An 8365-nucleotide genomic window follows, 5' to 3' on the forward strand; every position below is an offset into this window, starting at 1 on the left:
TTTTGCACTCTTCAATCAATCAATCAATCAATCAATGTTTATTTATATAGCCCTAAATCACAAGTGTCTCAAAGGGCTGTACAAGCCACAACGACATCCTCGGTACAGAGCCCACATACGGGCAAGGAAAACTCACCCCAGTGGGACGTCAATGTGAATGACTATGAGAAACCTTGGAGAGGACCGCATATGTGGGTAACCCCCCCCCCCCCCCTCTAAGGGAGACCGAAAGAAATGGATGTCGAGTGGGTCTGACATAATATTGTGAAAGTCCAACACATCAGCGAAAGTCGTCCCCCCCCCCCGTCCTTATACAATTTTATACATCAGAAACTGATGACATAGTGCTGTATTTTACTTCTTTATCTCTTTTTTTCAACCAAAAATGCTTTGCTCTGATTAGGGGGTACTTGAATTAAAAAAATGTTCACAGCACTGAAAAAAGGTTGAGAACCACTGCATTAGGACAGTGGTTCTCAACCTTTTTTCAGTGATGTACCCCCTGTGAACATTTTTTTAATTCAACTACCCCCTAATCAGAGCAAAACATATTTGGTTGAAAAAAAGACATAAATAAGTAAAATACAGCACTATGTCATCAGTTTCTGATTTATTAAATTGTATAAGATTGCAAAATATTGCTCATTTGTAGTGGTCTTTCTTGAACTATTTGGAAAAAAAGATATAAAAATAACTAAACACTTGTTGAAAAATAAACAAGTGATTCAATTATAAATAAAGATTTCTACACATAGAAGTAATCAACTTAAAGTGCCCTCTTTGGGGATTGTAATAGAGATCCACCTGGATTCATGAACTTCATTCTCAACATTTCTTCACAAAAAAATAAATCTTTAACATCAATATTTATGGAACATGTCCACATGTCTCAGCTGCATTACTGCTACGCTTTAACCAAACCTCCATTGTTTTCTACATGGATAGTTGATTGACAGTTGGTGCCGTGTGGCACCGCCAGGTAGGGTCAAACCATCATGGCATGGGGGAAACTCTGGCTTTATGGTAATGAATGGAATAGCCTACTTGATTAGATGTTCAGTTTATGAACTTACATTTATATTTTGTCGAAATATTATTCAATGAATATATTTATAAAGGATTTTTTAATTGTTGCTACTTTTAGAATATTTAAAAAAAATCTCACGTACCCCCTGTCATACCTTCAAGTACCCCCAGGGGTACGCGTACCCCCATTTGAGAACCACTGCCTTAGGAGACTAGATGTAAACAGAGTAAAGAGAGAGCGAGTGAGGTGGCCATTCCAAATACCTTTAAAATGCTACCCATATTGGATACTGTTTAGGAACATAAACTGCATTTCTTGACTGTACCAGTTGCTGGTGACAGTCACAATAAAACGTTGGATGATCAGCATGGAAGGTGATGTCATCTGCGAAGGCATCCAACCTAGCTTCATCTCAGGGCTTGCTGCCCTTCTTGCCACCTACTATGTGTTCAACTTGGAATACCAAGAGGAAGGTGCTCGGACATTGGAATTTGTTCAAAGGTAAATCCTCTTGATACTGTTAAATACTGTTAGGATATTTTGCCCCTTTTCTCACCTCTGTTCAGGAATTTGACTTGTCATTTCCCCAATTTTGTGCCTTAAGTCAATGACTCTTCTGTTCCTTTGTGGACCTTCTCATTAGGGACCGAAGCACCAGTTTGACACTAGGATACAGAGAAGGTAGGTAATGTGCAGGTAAAGATATGTTGACTGGGTCAAAGAAGGAAGCACCTGTTTGACCCCAGAATGCAGAAAAAGTAGGTAATTTGCAGGTAAAGATATGTTGACTGGGTGATGGCAGGAAGCACCAGCGTGACCCGAGGATGCAGAGCAAGTAGGTAATGTGCGGGTGAAGATATGTTGGATGGGTAAAGGCAGGAAGCACCAGCGTGACCCCACTATGGAGAGAAGGTAGGTAATGTGCGGGTGAAGGTATGTTGAATGGGTGAAAGAAGGAAGCGCAGGTGTGGTCGAGGCAATGCAGACAAGGTAGGTAATGTGCAGGGGAAGATATGTTGTATGGTGAAAGAAAGAAGCACCAGTGTGACCCCAGGATGCAGAGAAGATAGGTAATGAGCAGGTAACGATATGTTAAATGGGTGAAAGCAGGAAACATCAGCGTAAATACACGGTCCCGTAGATGGAGAGAAAACACATAAATAGAGAGAGGGATTGGGGAGGCTTTAGCATTGTCTTCCTCTGTGAATTTGTCTTAATGGGTTTTAGAGCATTCACTCATCTGCAGCTGTGGTTATGGTATAGGCTCACATATACCTGTATCCTAAAATTGATATGAATATTTGTGCAGTGCATATTCCTAAATTAACAATGTGAGGGGAGTTCTGTATCGACTGCAAGTAATCTTCAATCACAACAGAATATCTAATATGCTTTGTCTCTTTTTTAGGCGATTCATTGGCGTTAACCCTGAGAGGGGAACAAAGGCTAGCCAGGGAAATGTGGTGTCCAAGAAGACCGGGAAGCTGGTCCAGAAAAAGGCAGGAACTGTAAATCCTCACGTAGCCACCCTTATAAAACATCTCACAGACTTTGAGTGGGGCTTTATGTAGCAGACAACTAAACACTGGACTCGTGTTCAGTTATTTGTCTCCAGTTTGAAATTAAGTATTTCAAAGACTATGTACAGAGGAAGGAATGATTTTCTTCAAGAAGGATCTGAGGAAACAAATTTGGGACAATGTATATAATGAAGATGATGTAGATGATGCATATGGGAATTTTGTCAACACCTTTCTAACACTCTATGATAAACATTGCCCATGGAAAGAACGTAGTAAGAAGCAAAAGAAAAACAACCAACCGTGGATGACAAAAGGACTGAAAAATGCTTGTCACAAAAAAAACACATTGTATCGAATATTTATAACACAAAGATCTATAGAGGCAGAAAATAAGTATAAGAAATATAAAAACAAGCTAATTGGTATACTACGAACATGTAAGAAGGAATACTACAGTCAATTATTAAACAAGAACAAAAACAACATGAGAGCAACATGGGGCATCATTAATAGCATCATTAAAAATGGTGCTAAGAAAGATTACCCCCATTACTTTCGAGATGGACATACAAAAAATGACAATATGAACCAAATAGCTGAACGTTTCAATGATTATTTTGTTAATATCGGAACAAATCTGGATCAAAGAATTCCAAATGCAGATGATGGGTCAGTTGAGGACTTGAGTGAGCTCATAGACAGAAATCCCAATTCCATGTTTCTTAAAAGTGTAACAAAAGAAGAAATAATCAAAATTGTAAAAAATTGTAAATACAAGACTTCAACTGACTGTCATGGAATAGATATGGTAACTATAAAAAAGGTTATAGAAGACATTTCAGAACCTCTGAAATATATCACCAATGTATCATTTTTAACCGGAAAATTCCCAGACAAAATGAAAATTGCAAAAGTCGTACCAATCTATAAGAATGGAGACGTACACCAGTTTACTAACTACAGACCAGTTTCATTACTTCCACAATTCTCCAAAATCATGGAACAATTATTCAATAGTCGATTAGATTTATTTATTAACAAAAGTGGGACGCTCGTGGAGAGCCAATATGGATTTCGAGCAAATATCTCAACATCAATACCATTAATTAAAATAACAGAGGAAATTACCAATGCAATAGATGGTAAAGAATGTGTGGCAGCAGTATTCATGGACTTAACAAAAGCATTTGATACAATTAATCATGATATTTTAATACAAAAATTAGAACGATATGGCATCAGAGGTTTGGTATTGAACTGGGTAAGAAGCTATTTAACCAACAGGAAGCAATATGTGAAGATGGGTGAAAATATGTCAACACGGCTAGATATATCCTGTGGTGTGCCGCAGGGATCAATACTGGGACCAAAATTGTTTAATCTTTATATAAACGACATTTGTAAAGTTACAAAGGACTTAAAGTTAGTTTTATTTGCAGATGATACAACTGCTTTCTGTTCAGGAGAGAACACACAGAAGATAATACAAATAATAACAGAAGAAATGAACAAATTAAAAAGATGGTTTGACAATAACAGACTATCTTTGAATCTCAGTAAAACTAAAATAATGCTATTTGGTAATAGTAGGAAAGAGCATCATACGCAAATACAAATAGACGGAGTAGACATCGAAAGGGTAAAAGAAACCAGATTTTTGGGAGTATTAATAGATGATAAAATGAACTGGAAATCTCATATACAAAACATACAACATAAGGTAGCAAAAAACATTTCAATAATGAATAAAACAAAACACGTCCTGGGCCAAAAATCATTTCATATTCTCTACTGCTCACTAGTGTTACCATATCTGACTTATTGTGCAGAAATATGGGGAAATAACTACAAATGTGCGCTACATTCGTTAACCATGTTACAAAAAGATCAGTTAGAATAATACATAATGTTGGATATAGAGAACATACAAACCCTTTATTTATTAAGTCAAAAATATTAAAGTTTGGTGATTTGGTAAAATTGCAAACAGCTAAAATGATGTACAAAGCAATCTATAACCTGCTACCAAAGAATGTACAACATTTCTTCTCAACTAAAGAGGAGAAATATAACCTTAGAGGAAAAAATAATTTAAAACATTTATATGCACGTACAACACTTAAAACTTTTAGCATAACAGTATGTGGAATTAAATTATGGAATGGATTAAGTAAAGAAGTTAAAAATTGTACTGACATGATCCAGTTTAAGAGGTTGTTTAAATTAATAGTGCTTACAAAGTACAAAGAAGAAGAATTATGAGAAAAACTTCCAACCTTATTGAAAATATTCTTCATCTCAGTATGTTAATAATGACTGAATTAATTAATTACATATTACAAACTGTTGTATATACTAATTCATAGATGTTATTTTATTATATAAAAAGGTCAGTAAATGATTTTATATAATTGTAAATGCTTTGAAGTGGGAAAGGGGTAGGATTAAATAAGCTTTGCTTCTTCCTACTCCTTTTCGGGCATGATGTAAATGAAATGATATGAAATTGTGTGATGTATTATGATGTAACTGTGTTCATGTTCGAAATAAACTAAAAGAAAGAAAGAAAGTTGACATGTTCTAAATGTTAAAATGCTTTACTGAAAATAAGAAGAATGCACTAAATGTACATTGAATGTATTTGATGCGCTTTAAAATAATTGGTTAATAAAAGCATAAACTTGCAAGGCCATTTCTCCAGTCATTTTTATGCCAGCAGATTGCAGGGGTTTTGATTTTGAAAAATTAAAAGTTCAACTCATTAACTTCTAGTAGCATTATACTGTAAAGCTCAGTCTATAGTGCTTACAATTATTTTACTGTAATTAACTGTTCATGGATATTACAGTAGATACACTAAAATAACAGTGTAATGCCGCTAAACAGATGACAGTATTATGCTGTGAAGCGTATATGATACAGCACAGTACTGTGATACCTTTTACAGTAATAAACTGTAGTGATAAATCACAGTATGTATGTTGTAGAAAAACAGTTTTATACTGGAACCATTAGCTGCCAGTAGGTTACTGTAATTATCCATCCATCCATCCATTTTCTACCGCTTATTCCCTTTGGGGCCGCGGGGGGCGCTGGAGCCTATCTCAGCTACAATCGGGCGGAAGGCAGGGTACACCCTGGACAAGTCGCCACCTCATCACAGGGCCAACACAGATAGACAGACAACATTCACACTCACATTCACACATTAGGGCCAATTTAGTGTTGCCAATCAATCCCCAGGTGCATGTCTTTGGAGGTGGGAGGAAGCCGGTGTAACCGGAGGGAACCCACGCAGTCATGGGGAGAACATGCAAACTCCACACAGAAAGATCCCGAGCGCAGGATCAAACCCAGGACCTTCGTATTGTGAGGCAGACGCACTAACCCATCGCTTACGTGCAGTGATTTCTCCAGATTCCCTAAACCTTTTGATATTACGGACCGTAGATGGTGAAATCCCCAAATTCCTTGCAATAGCTCATTGAGAAATGTTGTTCTTAAACTGTTCCACAATTTGCTCACGCATTAGTTCACAAAGTGGTGACGCTCGCCCCATCCTTGTTTGTGAAGGACTGAGCATTCCATGGAAGCTGCTTTTATACCCAATCATGGCACCCACCTGTGCCATGATTAAATATCTTGTCTTTGCGGTGTATTCAATTGAATTTAAGTTGAAAAGGATTTGCAAATCATTGTATTCTGTTTTTATTTAAGATTTACACAACGTGCCAACTTCACTGGTTTTAGGTTTTGTAGTCGCACTGTTCCGGCACAATATTTGCCTGAAAGTGTTTCCTGTTTAAGTGCCTTGCTCAGTTTGTGTTAAAATGTATTGAGTCACAGATGTTAAACTCAAGGCCCGACACAACATTTGGCCCGGCACATCTTTTTATGTGGCCTGCAGTACTTTGGGAATAAGAAACATCACTTGTCTTGCTAAAATGTATTTCAGTTTTGATGTAAAAAATGTGCTGCGTGCAGCTGCAGTTATTCTAAGCTTAGTTGAAATTTTTGTCATTATTTTGTGCAACAAGCTGTTGAATTATTTGGTTATAGTAACCCTTTTTAAAAAAGATTCTATATTAGCTAACTTAATATTTACCGTCACCTTGACTTGTGATGTCAAAACAGACTTTCCATCAGTTTGTTGGTAAACAATGATAATAATCAAGTGAAGGGGGAATTGTTTAATATTATGAGGCAATTATATACTCTTTAAGGGTTTTATAATATATAAAACGTTGTGTTATCAAAGCGAGTGCAGGTTTGCCAGTAAGTGTACAGTGTACACAATGCTAAGCAGTAATAAGCTCTAGTTAGATAAGTGATAAAACGTTAATATTGGATCTAATTAGAATATGTTGTAGCAGATCGCTGTATGACACCATGTCAGGTATATTTGACTTGATACCGCTTGCCGCCACAGTATGAGGCACTGATGGACATGCTACTTGTACAAACCCCGTTTCCATATGAGTTGGGAAATTGTGTTGGATGTAAATAAAAACGGAATACAATGATTTGCAAATCCTTTTCAATCCATATCCAATTGAATGCACTACAAAGACAAGATATTTGATGTTCAAACTCATAAACTTTCATATTTTTTTCTTGCAAATAATAATTAACTTAGAATTTCATGGCTGCAACACGTGCCAAAGTAGTTGGGAAAGGGCATATTCACCACTGTGTTACATGGCCTTTCCTTTTAACAACACTCAGTAAACATTTGGGAACTGAGGAGACACATTTTTTAAGCTTCTCAGGTGGAATTCTTTCCCATTCTTGCTTGATGTACCGCTTAAGTTGTTCAACAGCCGGGGGTCTCCGTTGTGGTATTTTAGGCTTCATAATGCGCCACACATTTTCAATGGGAGACAGGTCGGGACTACAGGCAGGCCAGTCTAGTACCCGCACTCTTTTACTATGAAGCCACGTTGATGTAACACGTGGCTTGGCATTGTCTTGCTGAAATAAGCAGGGGCGTCCATGGTAACGTTGCTTGGATGACAACATATGTTGCTCCAAAACCTGTATGTACCTTTCAGCATTAATGGCGCCTTCACAGATGTGTAAGTTACCCATGTCTTGGGCACTAATACACCCCCATACCATCACACATGCTGCCTTTTCAACTTTGCGCCTATAACAATCCGGATGGTTCTTCTCCTCTTTGGTCCGGAGGACACGACGTCCACAGTTTCCAAAAACAATTTGAAATGTGGACTTGTCAGACCACAGAACACTTTTCCACTTTGTATCAGTCCATCTTAGATGAGCTCAGGCCCAGCGAAGCAGACAGCGTTTCTGGGTGTTGTTGATAAACGGTTTTCGCCTTGCATAGGAGAGTTTTAACTTGCACTTACAGATGTAGCGACCAACTGTAGTTACTGACAGTGGGTTTCTGAAGTGTTCCGAGCCCATGTGATGATATCCTTTACACATTGATGTCGCTTGTTGATGCAGCACAGCCTGAGGGATCGAAGGTCACGGGCTTAGCTGCTTACGTGCAGTGATTTCTCCAGATTCTCTGAACCCTTTGATGATATTACGGACCGTAGATGGTGAAATCCCTAAATTCCTTGCAATAGCTGGTTGAGAAAGGTTTTTCTTAAACTGTTCAACAATTTGCTCACACACTTGTTGACAAAGCGGCGACCCTCGCCCCATCCTTGTTTGTGAATGACTGAGCATTTCATGGAATCTACTTTTATACCCAATCATGGCACCCACCTGTTCCCAATTTGCCTGTTCACCTGTGGGATGTTCCAAATAAGTGTTTGATGAGCATTCCTCAACTTTATCAGTATTT

Source organism: Entelurus aequoreus, linkage group LG03, assembly GCF_033978785.1.
Source record: "Entelurus aequoreus isolate RoL-2023_Sb linkage group LG03, RoL_Eaeq_v1.1, whole genome shotgun sequence".
NCBI classification, from domain to species: domain Eukaryota; kingdom Metazoa; phylum Chordata; class Actinopteri; order Syngnathiformes; family Syngnathidae; genus Entelurus; species Entelurus aequoreus.